Below are 11,344 nucleotides of genomic sequence, written 5' to 3'. Positions count from 1 at the left end.
GTCCATTGTGATTTCTTATTCGCCCCCATGGCCAGTAAACATGACATTAACTTAATTCAAACTGTGAGCATTTGAACTGGCACATTTAGCACATCTTGCACTAATTTACACTAATAACAACTTCAACTATGAATGCCTACAATGCCCCACTTTCACACTTCCCCAAAAATTCCTTGTGCATGTACACCCACAGTACTTTGCATTGAAAGGTTAGTTCGTCCAAAAAATTAAATTATGCAATAAATTCCTCACCCTGAAGTCATCGTAAGTATATATGACTTTCTTCTTTCAGGTGAATTCAGTTGGAGTTATTTTAAAAATGGTCTTTCAAGATGTTTGATGCAACTCCGCGGGAGTTGGAGTTACCTGGATGACTTCAATGGGAGTATTTTATGGACTAATTTTCATTTTTGGGTGAACTAGCCCTTTAAAGATGATTCTGATTTTGAAACAACTACAAATCATTTGCACTTAGAAGATATAAGCATTTAAAACATACATTCTCTCACTTTCACCAATATGAATCAATGATTTTGATGAAAGTACACTGCACTTCAGCTTCTCATCTGTTTTTTTTTGTCCGGTCAAATGTTGTCTAGAATCCAAAGTGTCACACCCCCTACACTATAAATAGCTGCTGAAACTTTTGCTGAAATCAGTCACTTATTTATGCAATTTGTATTTTATGTATAGTGAATGGCACACAGTGCACTACATAGGGGATAGGGAACGATGTAGACAGTGTAAATATTCTTTCAATTGTGGCAAATTAAGTGGTTTCACAATGTCACTCAAACTGCAATAGCACACACAGTCTTCTCCGGTCCTGAAACATAATAGTATGGAGTGGATCATCAGTGCAGACCACAAAATGTAAACCTATTTGAACTCTACACGGAATGCATTCATATCAATATGGATGATAGAGGAGAAATTATTTGACGAACTCTGTTAAACACAGAGAGGTGCCTGGGAGCATAAATAGCACCCATAAATCACTGATAATAGAAAATGTAAATTGTTAAAATGTTAAGTTGGCTTGCCATATTGTCGTTATCTATGCTGACGTGTACGATGACACGTACTGACGCAACCTCTGACGATTATTTTTTTGGAAGTATCCCACAGTATTTTTGGAAGTTATTTGGTGAGTAACTTTTAGACTCTTTATAATTGCTTGAGATTAACGTTGACCGTAGTGTTTGGAATTTGCAACATATTGCCTGTAGTTGGGCAATGTACGCATAGTATGAGGGTGCTCGAGTGAGTTGCCATTTTTACTCTCACTGTGAGTCAGGAAAAAAGATACATTAGCTCTCAGCTGCAGACTGATTTAAAAAAAAAAAAAAAATCGGTTTAGATTTCTGTTGTGGTAGCTATAAAGACAGTTATTTCCTATATCGTAATTTCTTGGTTCATAATTAATAAAGTTGAATGTGTTAGTGGCTGTAACTCAGCAACATATTTTGTCAGCACCAAGGTGAACACGCAACCTTAAGGCCTAGACTAGATAGACTTTAAACAAACACGGAGTTTTGTGTTTTTTATTAAGATGATAATTAAACAACTTAATTTAATGAAGTTGTGGGTAATTTAAGTTTGAACACGTTGAAAAAGTCTGTCAGTTGATATGTTGCGGCTTAAAACAGAGCTGATCATACTTCCTACATCATACTTTATTGACTAAAAGCAAATCGTAATAGGTGAAAACAACACTTTCTAAATAATGCACTTTATAAAATGATTATGGGAAACGGTTTTACTTTACCTCAACAAATGGACTAATAGATGAAAGTGAAGTGACATTCAGCCAAGTATGGTGACCCATACTCAGAATTTGTGCTCTGCATTTAACCCATCCGAGCAGTGAACACACACACTGTGAGCACACACCCGGAGCAGTGGGCAGCCATTTATGCTGCGGCGCCCGGGGAGCAGTTGGGGGTTCGATGCCTTGGGCACCTAAGTCGTGGTATTGAAGGTGGAGAGAGAGCTGTTCATGCACTACCCCCACCCACAATTCCGTCCGGCCTGAGACTAGAACTCACAACCCTTCGATTGGGAGTCCAACCCTCTAGCCATTAGGCCACGACTTCCCCCCTATTAAGAATTAAGAATGAGTTTGTGTTTCGTATTAAAATGAATAGTTAAATAAGATTTATATTATATTATATTATAATAAACTATAACCATTGAATTAAACTATTGAATTGAAGGAAGTCTTATGGGGGGGTCCCCACCATAAAACTTTTTTTTTTTCTTGGTGGGGATGGGGGGTTAGTCTTGCAATATACAGTTGACAATATATTTAAGCATAATATGCATAACTATATATTTGTCAAAAACAGGCTCCTGTGTTGATAAAGAATAACTGGATTTGACGGTGACAAATCAGCAGACCCAAAAAGGCAACTATATCAAATATACCTGGGGACTACATATGAGGCACTTGAAGATCCGTAAAACATCAAAAAAAATTGCTGCGGCACCCAGGGAGCAGTTGTGGGTTCAGTGCCTTGCTCAAGGGAACCTCAGTTGTGGTATTGAGGGAGGAGACTCAAACTCACAACCTTTGGATTATGAATCCGAATCTCTAACCATTAGGCCACGACTTTGTCAAATAACTTTACTGTCACTTTTTATCAATTTAATGCATCCTTTCTGAATGAAAGTATTAATTTATTTAATTTCTTTCCACCCAAAAATAAATCATTTTAATTCTTACAAATCACAAATTTTTGAACGGTAGTGTACAATGTTACAAATTATATCTATTTCAGATAAGTGTTGTTCTTTTGAATGTTCTATTAATCACAGAATCCTGAAAAAAAACAAAAAACAAAAAAAAAAAAAAATATATATATATATATATATATATATATATATATATATATATATATATATATATATATATATATATATATATATATATATATATACACAACTGTTTTCAACATTGATAATATTAATAAATGTTTCTTGGGCACCAAATCAGCCTATTAGAATGATTTCTAAAGATCATGTGACACTAACTGGAGGAATGATGCTAAAAATTGTTTACTATTGTATTATTATTATTTTTAATTGTAATAATATATCATGATATTACTGTTTTACTGTATTTTGGAGCAAATCTTGGTTGGTGAACAGAAATGATTTTTGAACAGAAGTGTGCATCCAACAGAATAATTCTAGCATTATTAACCAATATAGTATTTATTATTTCCTCTAAAAATAGCTGGATGACTGATACTTTGTGATAATGTTTGTTCCAAAAGGCTTGTTTAAATGCAAGAAACTAATTTATTACATAATAGACTAAACCAGTTTATTAGATATTAAAAATATAAAATTTAACAAGACTGGCTGTCACACTGGCTGTGTGCTAGTGTTGTGTTTTTTTTTTTTTTTTTTTTCAAGATTTCCGTGCAGTTTACATAGTTTACGTCCAGTAGATGGTGGCAAGGGTCTCTTATGAGTGAGTCTGTCAGCAGACTATTCAACCATTTCAGTCCAAATGTCTTTATTCAGGAACTAGCTATGACAATCAATATATCAATCATAGCTATTTCAAGAATGATTCCCGCATGTATATGCCGATATAGTTCCCGAAACTTTGCAGCGTGTATGTGGCCGTTGATCTTAGCAGAATGAAAAAACAAGTTTTATACAATTCTGAATAGATTATATATAGCACAGAAACCTAACAACAAGCACTCCCTTTATAATTACTAAAAAACTGTTACTCATAGCATCTTAGAATATACAGAGAGTGAAAATGACCCCTCAAAAAAGTCAGTAAGAAAGAAACTTCCTGACTGCGAGTGGAGGTTTATTATTCTCCATTTTTAGCTGAAGTTAGCTTCACCGGTGCTGCGCCAATCAAGCAGTCATGTCAATGATGTCTTGGCTTAGTGGTCTTTAGACTTGGAGCGGGATGTTTAAAATTTAAAGTGACGTAACAGCTAACCCATAAACAAACTAAATATAAATTATTGTGAATAATTACCATTTCCATTGCATGAATTTAATCACATTTGTCATTTATAATTTTTACTCAAATAAAAATATCAGAGGGACCCCCCAAGTTTATGTTTTACTTCTTCACTGCCTATAACTATATTACGACCACTGATCTAGGCCTATATATATGACTGGATCGCTCATCGTGTTCTAAACTGCCATTCATTGGTAAAGCCACCGGAAGTGTTCTAGCGGGCATGTTAATATTTCCTACTGGCAAAGAGCACCATTGACTGACAGCCAAAATACTGATTTAAAATCACCTGATTTGAAATGTATCAGTCACACAGGATTGTAGTGGATGTAAATTTATTTTTACTTAAGATGTTAACTGCAATGTTTATGGTCTTTTCAGACAGGATATGCACTATATTGATTGTTTAGGTGGGTGTAATCTCCATAGACAGTAAAAGAAATGGACACAGCGACCCCATTGGATTCAGCGGAGACAAGTGAAGTCAATTACAAGCACACACTTCCGGGGGGTTTAGCGTACTGCGCAGACTCAAACTGAGCTTGATGACGTAAATGTCACGTCAGCAACCTGTAAGTCTTCTGATCACTGTGCCAAGAGAAATCTGAATCACCCACCGAATCTTGCAGACGTTGTTGAATAATTTTGTCCTGTTGCTCTTATGGACTCTCTATGGGCTTCTCTCTTGACTTCATGCCTCCACGTCTCCCCGATTACCTCATAGACCATAAAAGATTGCCTGCAAGCTTTTCCTCCTGTTCATACGGTAATTTCTCTACTGTGCGACAGAGAGTCCCAGGTTATGACACAATCGTTAGCCTATTTTTTTTTTTACAAGAACTGCTTCTACGGGCCACAACCTGAGATACATGGTAATGGGGCAATTTATACATTTTCGTGTTTCTTTAGAAATAATGAATGGACAAATGGAGTCTTTAAACACCACAATTCAATAAAATATGAAACCCTGCCACCCGGTAATCTCGCGTAGCCAGACCTTTAGAGTGACGGCTGAAGGTCTGGAATTCATGGCAGCTTTCATTGGCCAAGGCTTGCCCATGAGGCCATTTGACCGACATGTCAAACAACCAATCATAGTTTGTTTTGTTCAGCATCACATGTCGGGGTGTGGAAATGTCACCACATTAACAGACTGGTATGGAAAACTCTCTGACATATATTTGAAAGATTCTATGCCGCAAACTTTAAATATTTCACATACTTGTGAAACATCTGTATTTAGTAGATCCTGATTGTTGTCACAGTTGTAAACACTAAGGCTTTTTTCTTACGTGAGGAGGTTTGGTGTCAAGGCATCTTTGTTTCCGGACAGAACATTAAAGAACGCGACACACATGTCTCCCAGAAATCCTGTAGAATTCATCCAATCTGATGACGACTTCAGCACTCCCGAAGTATTTCCAGTTTTGTGACCCATATGGATCAGATGTTTAGCCATGGGCATGATGTGTAAGGCTGAGACTAAGGTGGGATTGTCAGCTGAGCTGCGCACTGCCGACACAGTCCGATAGACTGACTGATCCAACACATTTATGTAGTATATTATGTAGTAATATATTTATGTAGTATGTAATAGGGCTGTCACTTTTGTGAAAAAATCTTTTTCGATTTTTAAGACATAAGTATTCGTTGAATCGATTGTAAAATCGATTTTCCATATCAAAAAAAAAAAAGGACGGCTGCCATAACACAAGAAAAACATCACTGCAGGCTTCAACCCGGCTGCATTTATGATTTAGGCAATTAAAAAATCTCCAAGATTATTTTACATAATGATTCAATCCATTTCAAACAACTATTCAAAAAAGTGTGTTTTTTTATTGAACGTAACTGACACTTAGGCTAGACGGCACTAGGCAGGCATATTGAAATGCGCAAAAAGTTACAAATTTATTGGACAGGAAAACAAGTCGATCAACATTTTCGGGGTCCAGAGCATTTTCATTTTTGGGGTTTATTCACTATATGTCCAGCTGTTGAGAAGACGCGCTCCGACCACACTAATGTCCCAGGGACGCTCAGGTACAGCTGTGCAAGGTGGGGGTATTACTGCCAATTTTCCACCACAAAAGCCGGTCGCTGTCAGCTTGCAATGGTCCTTTTCATAACTCAGAATCTCCTGTAATTAGATGTGCAAATGAGGCGAATTCGCATCTACCGTGCTGCGAGACCCCCAGACACGCGTAAACGCTTCTTTACATTGACTTGAACATTGAAATCATTCGCGCCAGGCGCTCTATTCGTGTTTGGTGTGAACGCAGCATAAGAGGTTGCTTTAGACATCACTGGGTCTCAAAGGTGTGTAAAATTGCTGGTGTTTTCTGTCTAGCTTTCGCAAGGCATACTGCACTTTTGGATTTCTTTATTTTCTTTTTCTGCTTGTTTTTGAGTTTTGTTACATGTATATTTTTTTATTGTTTAATTATTTTAAAATTAATAGTGCACATATTTGGTTAAAATCGATTCCCTATTTTCATTTTCGAAACTTCTTTTGGTTGGTCCGATCGATTGTGCAATCGATTTTCAATTTAAAAGTGACAGCCCTAGTATGTAATTACGCAGGAATTATTAAACATGAATATATATCTGGTATTAGTTTCTGAAAATGATTGGGATTTACAATGAATATTACAATACAAACCTGTTACTATATTGTTGTATTGTATTGAAATTTAGAGCTTGCCACGCATCATCTTAATGTCTTTAAAGGTGCCACAGAATGCAAAAATCCCTTTTACAAATGTTTGTACACAGTACAGTGTGTGAAAACAGCTTATAATGGTAAAAATTATTCTACTCATTGTTTTATAATCCCAATAATTCATAAACAGGAATTGTAGGTCAGGGAGTGAATGTATAGCGCTCTCTCCACCCTCATTACCACAACGGACGTTTCCTTGAACAGGGCACCGAACCCCCAACTGCTCCCTGGGTGCTGAAGCATAAATGGCAGCCCACTGCTCTGGGTGTGAGTTCACAAGATGTGTGTGTGTTCACTGCTGTGTGTGTACACTTTGGATGGGTACAATGCAGAGTACGAATTCCGAGTATGGGTCACCATACTTGGCTATATGTCATGTCACTTTCACTTTTTTCACTGTCTCTTGTCTCTTCACACTAGCAGTTACAGGTTTCTCACTACTATGACAACTGCTGGAGGTACAATGTCAACATCAAAGAGCCATTAAAAGTGTCATGTGCTGGGATCATAAACTATATAAAAAACATGGACTTAGTGTCCGTGACGTCACCAATTGGTTTCCTAAAAGAGTTTTTGAAGCCAAAAGTGGGCGGAAGATGGCCGTCGCCATCTTGACAGTGTGTCACCAAGCGTCACTTCCGGATAATTGAAAATGAGCAAAAGGTGGGAGCTGGTTGCTGAAACTACACCCACCTAGCTCAATGGCGGCGACAGCAGCGGCAATCCACCTGTCACTCAAGTGGCTGAGCCCTTAATTATGCAGAACTTTAAAAGTTTAGTTCAGCCAAAAGTGAAAATCATGTCATTAATGACTCACCCTCATGTCGTTCCAAATCCGTAAGACCTCCGTTCATCTTCGGAACACAGTTTAAGATATTTTAGATTTAGTTCGAGAGCTTTGTGTCCCTCCATTGAAAATGTATGTACGGTAAACTCCAATGTCCATGTAATAAAAACATCTTCAAAGTAGTCCATGTGACATCATAGGGTCAGTTAGAATTTGTTGAAGCATCGAAAATACATTCCAAAAATAAAAAAAAATTATGACTTTATTCAGCATTGTCTTCTCTTCCGTATCTGTTGTGAGTGCTACCGCTGGAGCAGCAGCTCATTTTCATTTAAAGGGGACAAACACAAATATCTTCCATACTCTAAAACTGGCAATTTCAACAATCTATAAAAAATTATCTGTGGGGTATTTTGAGATAAAACTTCATATACAGTACACACTCTGGGGACTAGAGCTGTAATCGGGCCATAAAAGTTAGGCCCGACAGGACCCGAGCCCGACAAGTACATTTTGATTGACAGCTTTTTAAAAGAACTAACGCACACGTGCGCACACATGCAGCTCTTTTGCCTTTTTGGGTCATTTATACATGTTTTAACATAATTTATTCATTACTAAAGTACCATATTTTGCGCACTATAAGGCACACTTAAAAGCCTTTAATTTTCTCAAAAAACGACAGTGCGCCTTATAATCCGGAGCACCTTATATATGGATCAAGGCGATCTGTCAAAATGTTGACATTCCCTTTAGCACAGCTCCATCGAGTGGATGCATAACGCAAACCCAGTCAAATATTTGACTGCAGTATCTTCTATTCTATGCGCCTTATAATCCAGTGTGCCCTATATATGAAAACAGTTCTAAAATAGGCCATTCATTGAAGGTGTGCCTTATAGTGTGGAAAATGCGGTAGACTAGACCACTTGGAAGTTGGAATAAAGAAATAAAATAAGTCCTCTGTAACATCTTAACATCTCAGCACTCTAAATAGGCCTAGGCTCATTTAGCCTATAGAATGACCATTGCACCAATAAAAACTAGTATTTTTTAACAAATTAAATTAAGATACATTTTAAATTAAGATGGGTATTTGGCAATAACGAAATTAAGATAAAGGCTCTGCCGGACATTTAATAAAAGAATAATGCCAACATTAGCGTAAATACTCTGTCCACATTATGCATTTAAGACTCAAAGAATATTTAGTTATCATTTGAAAAACCTTAACTCACAGAGATTAGGCTAAGCCTACACGTTTTTATGGAGGAAAATGATTGAATCCACTCTAGATGGCTTCAGCGCAGTCCTGTGCTCACTTATGGTGCGTCATGCTGCTCAGTGGAAGGCTACAGGAGCACTGAGCAGCATTGAGCGTCCTCTCGTGGCTGTAGACGGTAATGTTTTCTCTTGGTTTATTTCTCTTGGTTCATGTTATGTCAAATTAATTTTGATAAACAAGTCGCACCTGACTTTAAGTCGCAGGACCAGCCAAACTATGAAAAAAAGTGTGACTTATAGTCCGGAAAATACGGTAGCCTAATTTTTTTAATTATTAATTTAACCAACATTTATATTAATAACTGCAAAAAAAATGCAGTTACCATGATGTATAGGGATGCATGATATATCGACCACTAGTGTTGTCACCGTACCGAAATTTCAGTATTCGGTACCGATACCAGTGAAAATCCACGGTTCTGGGTACCAATTTCGGTACCAAAGCAAAACACAAAAATATGCGAATTAATTTTTTTTTTTTTTTTACTTTTTAGCACAAAAAATAAAACCAATGTCATTCTTTATACTTATTTACAATTGTGTTTAAAGTTTTTTCTTCAAGTTATATAATTATGAAAAACAGTAAACAAGTTTCATCCAAATGTAATTTGTCTTTTAATTTATGAAATTTAAACACATTTTATTTTTGGTAAATAAAGGGGATTTGCTATTAAAATTAAAACATGGAAGAAATATTGTGATTTATTTCTTAAAAAAAAATAACGTTTTTTTTAAGAAAAATTTAACTTGTTTACTGTTTTTCATAATTATATTACTTGTAGTAAAACTTTAAACACAATTGTAAATAAGTATAAAGAATGGCATTGGTTTTGTTTTTAGTGATAAAAAGTAATTTTTTTATATTAGCATATTTTTGTGTTTTGCTTTGGTACCGAAATTGGTACCAATAACTTTTCACTGGTATCGGTACCGAATACTGAAATTTTGGTACCGTGACAAGACTAATCTGAATATGTGATGTAGGGTTGTGCCGATAAACGATAGTATCGTGTATCGACGAAAGTCAGAGATATCAACATAAGCAGATTTCTCTGACGATAATCAGGATGATATTAGGCTAATTTTCCTATTATTGTATTAGATTATAATAATAATATTAACTATTATTTTTATTTTTATTAGAAGGCTTATTATAGTTCTGCTATCAAGCTGCCCAGCTATTTCACTTCAGCACCGCATTTCTCACACACACCACACGCACGTGCAAGTGCAGGAGGATTAGAGTCTGTATTCAGTGAAGTTGTCCACTTTGACTCGGATAACTCATTAAATCCATGAAATGAAAGAGAAAACGAGGAGTTGGTGTCCCACACATTTAATGGCTGGTACACGGCAATGCGCTCTTCAAGAAAGAGATTAACTCGTCAAGCTCCTCTGGCTCCTCCCAGTGGTCCTATTGCCATTTGCAGAAACTCCATCGCTCCCGGTAAAAAATAACCAATCAGAGCTGCGGTCCGTAACTTTGTTTGTGTTCTAAATGTAGAAAAATGTATATAATAAGCGAGTACACCATTAATCCATTTTCCAAACCGTTTTTGGCTTGTCCTGAATCACTAGGGTGCACCTATAATAAGTGTTTATATTCTGACTATTTTAGATTGCTTCAGGGATACCGCGGTGGAGTAACCCAGTACCTTTGTGATTCTTCATAGACATAAACAGAGAGAAGTAGTTCCGGCTACGATGTTCCTTTGCAAGACGCAAGCAGTTCTGTTTATTAACCGCTAGAGCGTCAAAAGTTCCCTACCGCAGCTTTAAGTCATTTGTGGATTAATGCGTATTAGAGATGCGAACCGTTTAAAACGATTCAGTTCAATTTGGTCAACTGAATTATTCGTTCGCGAACCAGATATCCAGCTGTTTTGTTTTGAACTCTCTCTCTCACATCAGACACGGAAGAGAAGACAATGCTGAATAAAGTCGTCGTTTTTGCTATTTTTGGACCAAAATGTATTTTCGATGCTTCAAAAAATTCTAACTGACCCTCTGATGTCACATGGACTACTTTGATGATGTTTTTCTTACCTTTCTGGACATGGACAGTATACCGTACACACAGCTTCAATGAAGGGACTGAGAGCTCTCGGACTAAATCTAAAATATCTTAAACTGTGTTCCAAAGATAAACGGAGGTTTTACAGGTTTGAAACAATGAAGGGTAAGTTATTAATTACATAAATTTGCTATCTGGGTGAACTAACCCTTTAAGGCGAGAATGAAACACAGGTTTGACCCGAGAAACATGAAAGACTTGGTGTACCCGACCAAGTATGGGAGATAACTTGAGCTTTACCGCCACCGGACTCAATACCTTGGTGATCTGATATGGCCCCATGAACCTGGGGGCTAACTTGCGAGAAGCCACCCGGAGAGGAAGGTCCTTGGTTGACAGCCATACTCTCTGACCACATACGTAGCGGGAAGCAGGAATACGGTGACGGTCAGCTGCTGCTTTGGTTCGTTTGAACACTCCCTAGCCAAGGTTTCCTCAGCCCTCCTCCAGGTGGCCACCACTGGCAAGGAGTTATGGGCA

Source organism: Carassius gibelio, chromosome A24, assembly GCF_023724105.1.
Source record: "Carassius gibelio isolate Cgi1373 ecotype wild population from Czech Republic chromosome A24, carGib1.2-hapl.c, whole genome shotgun sequence".
Lineage (NCBI taxonomy): Eukaryota > Metazoa > Chordata > Actinopteri > Cypriniformes > Cyprinidae > Carassius > Carassius gibelio.
Note: the sequence above shows the minus strand (reverse complement) of the source record.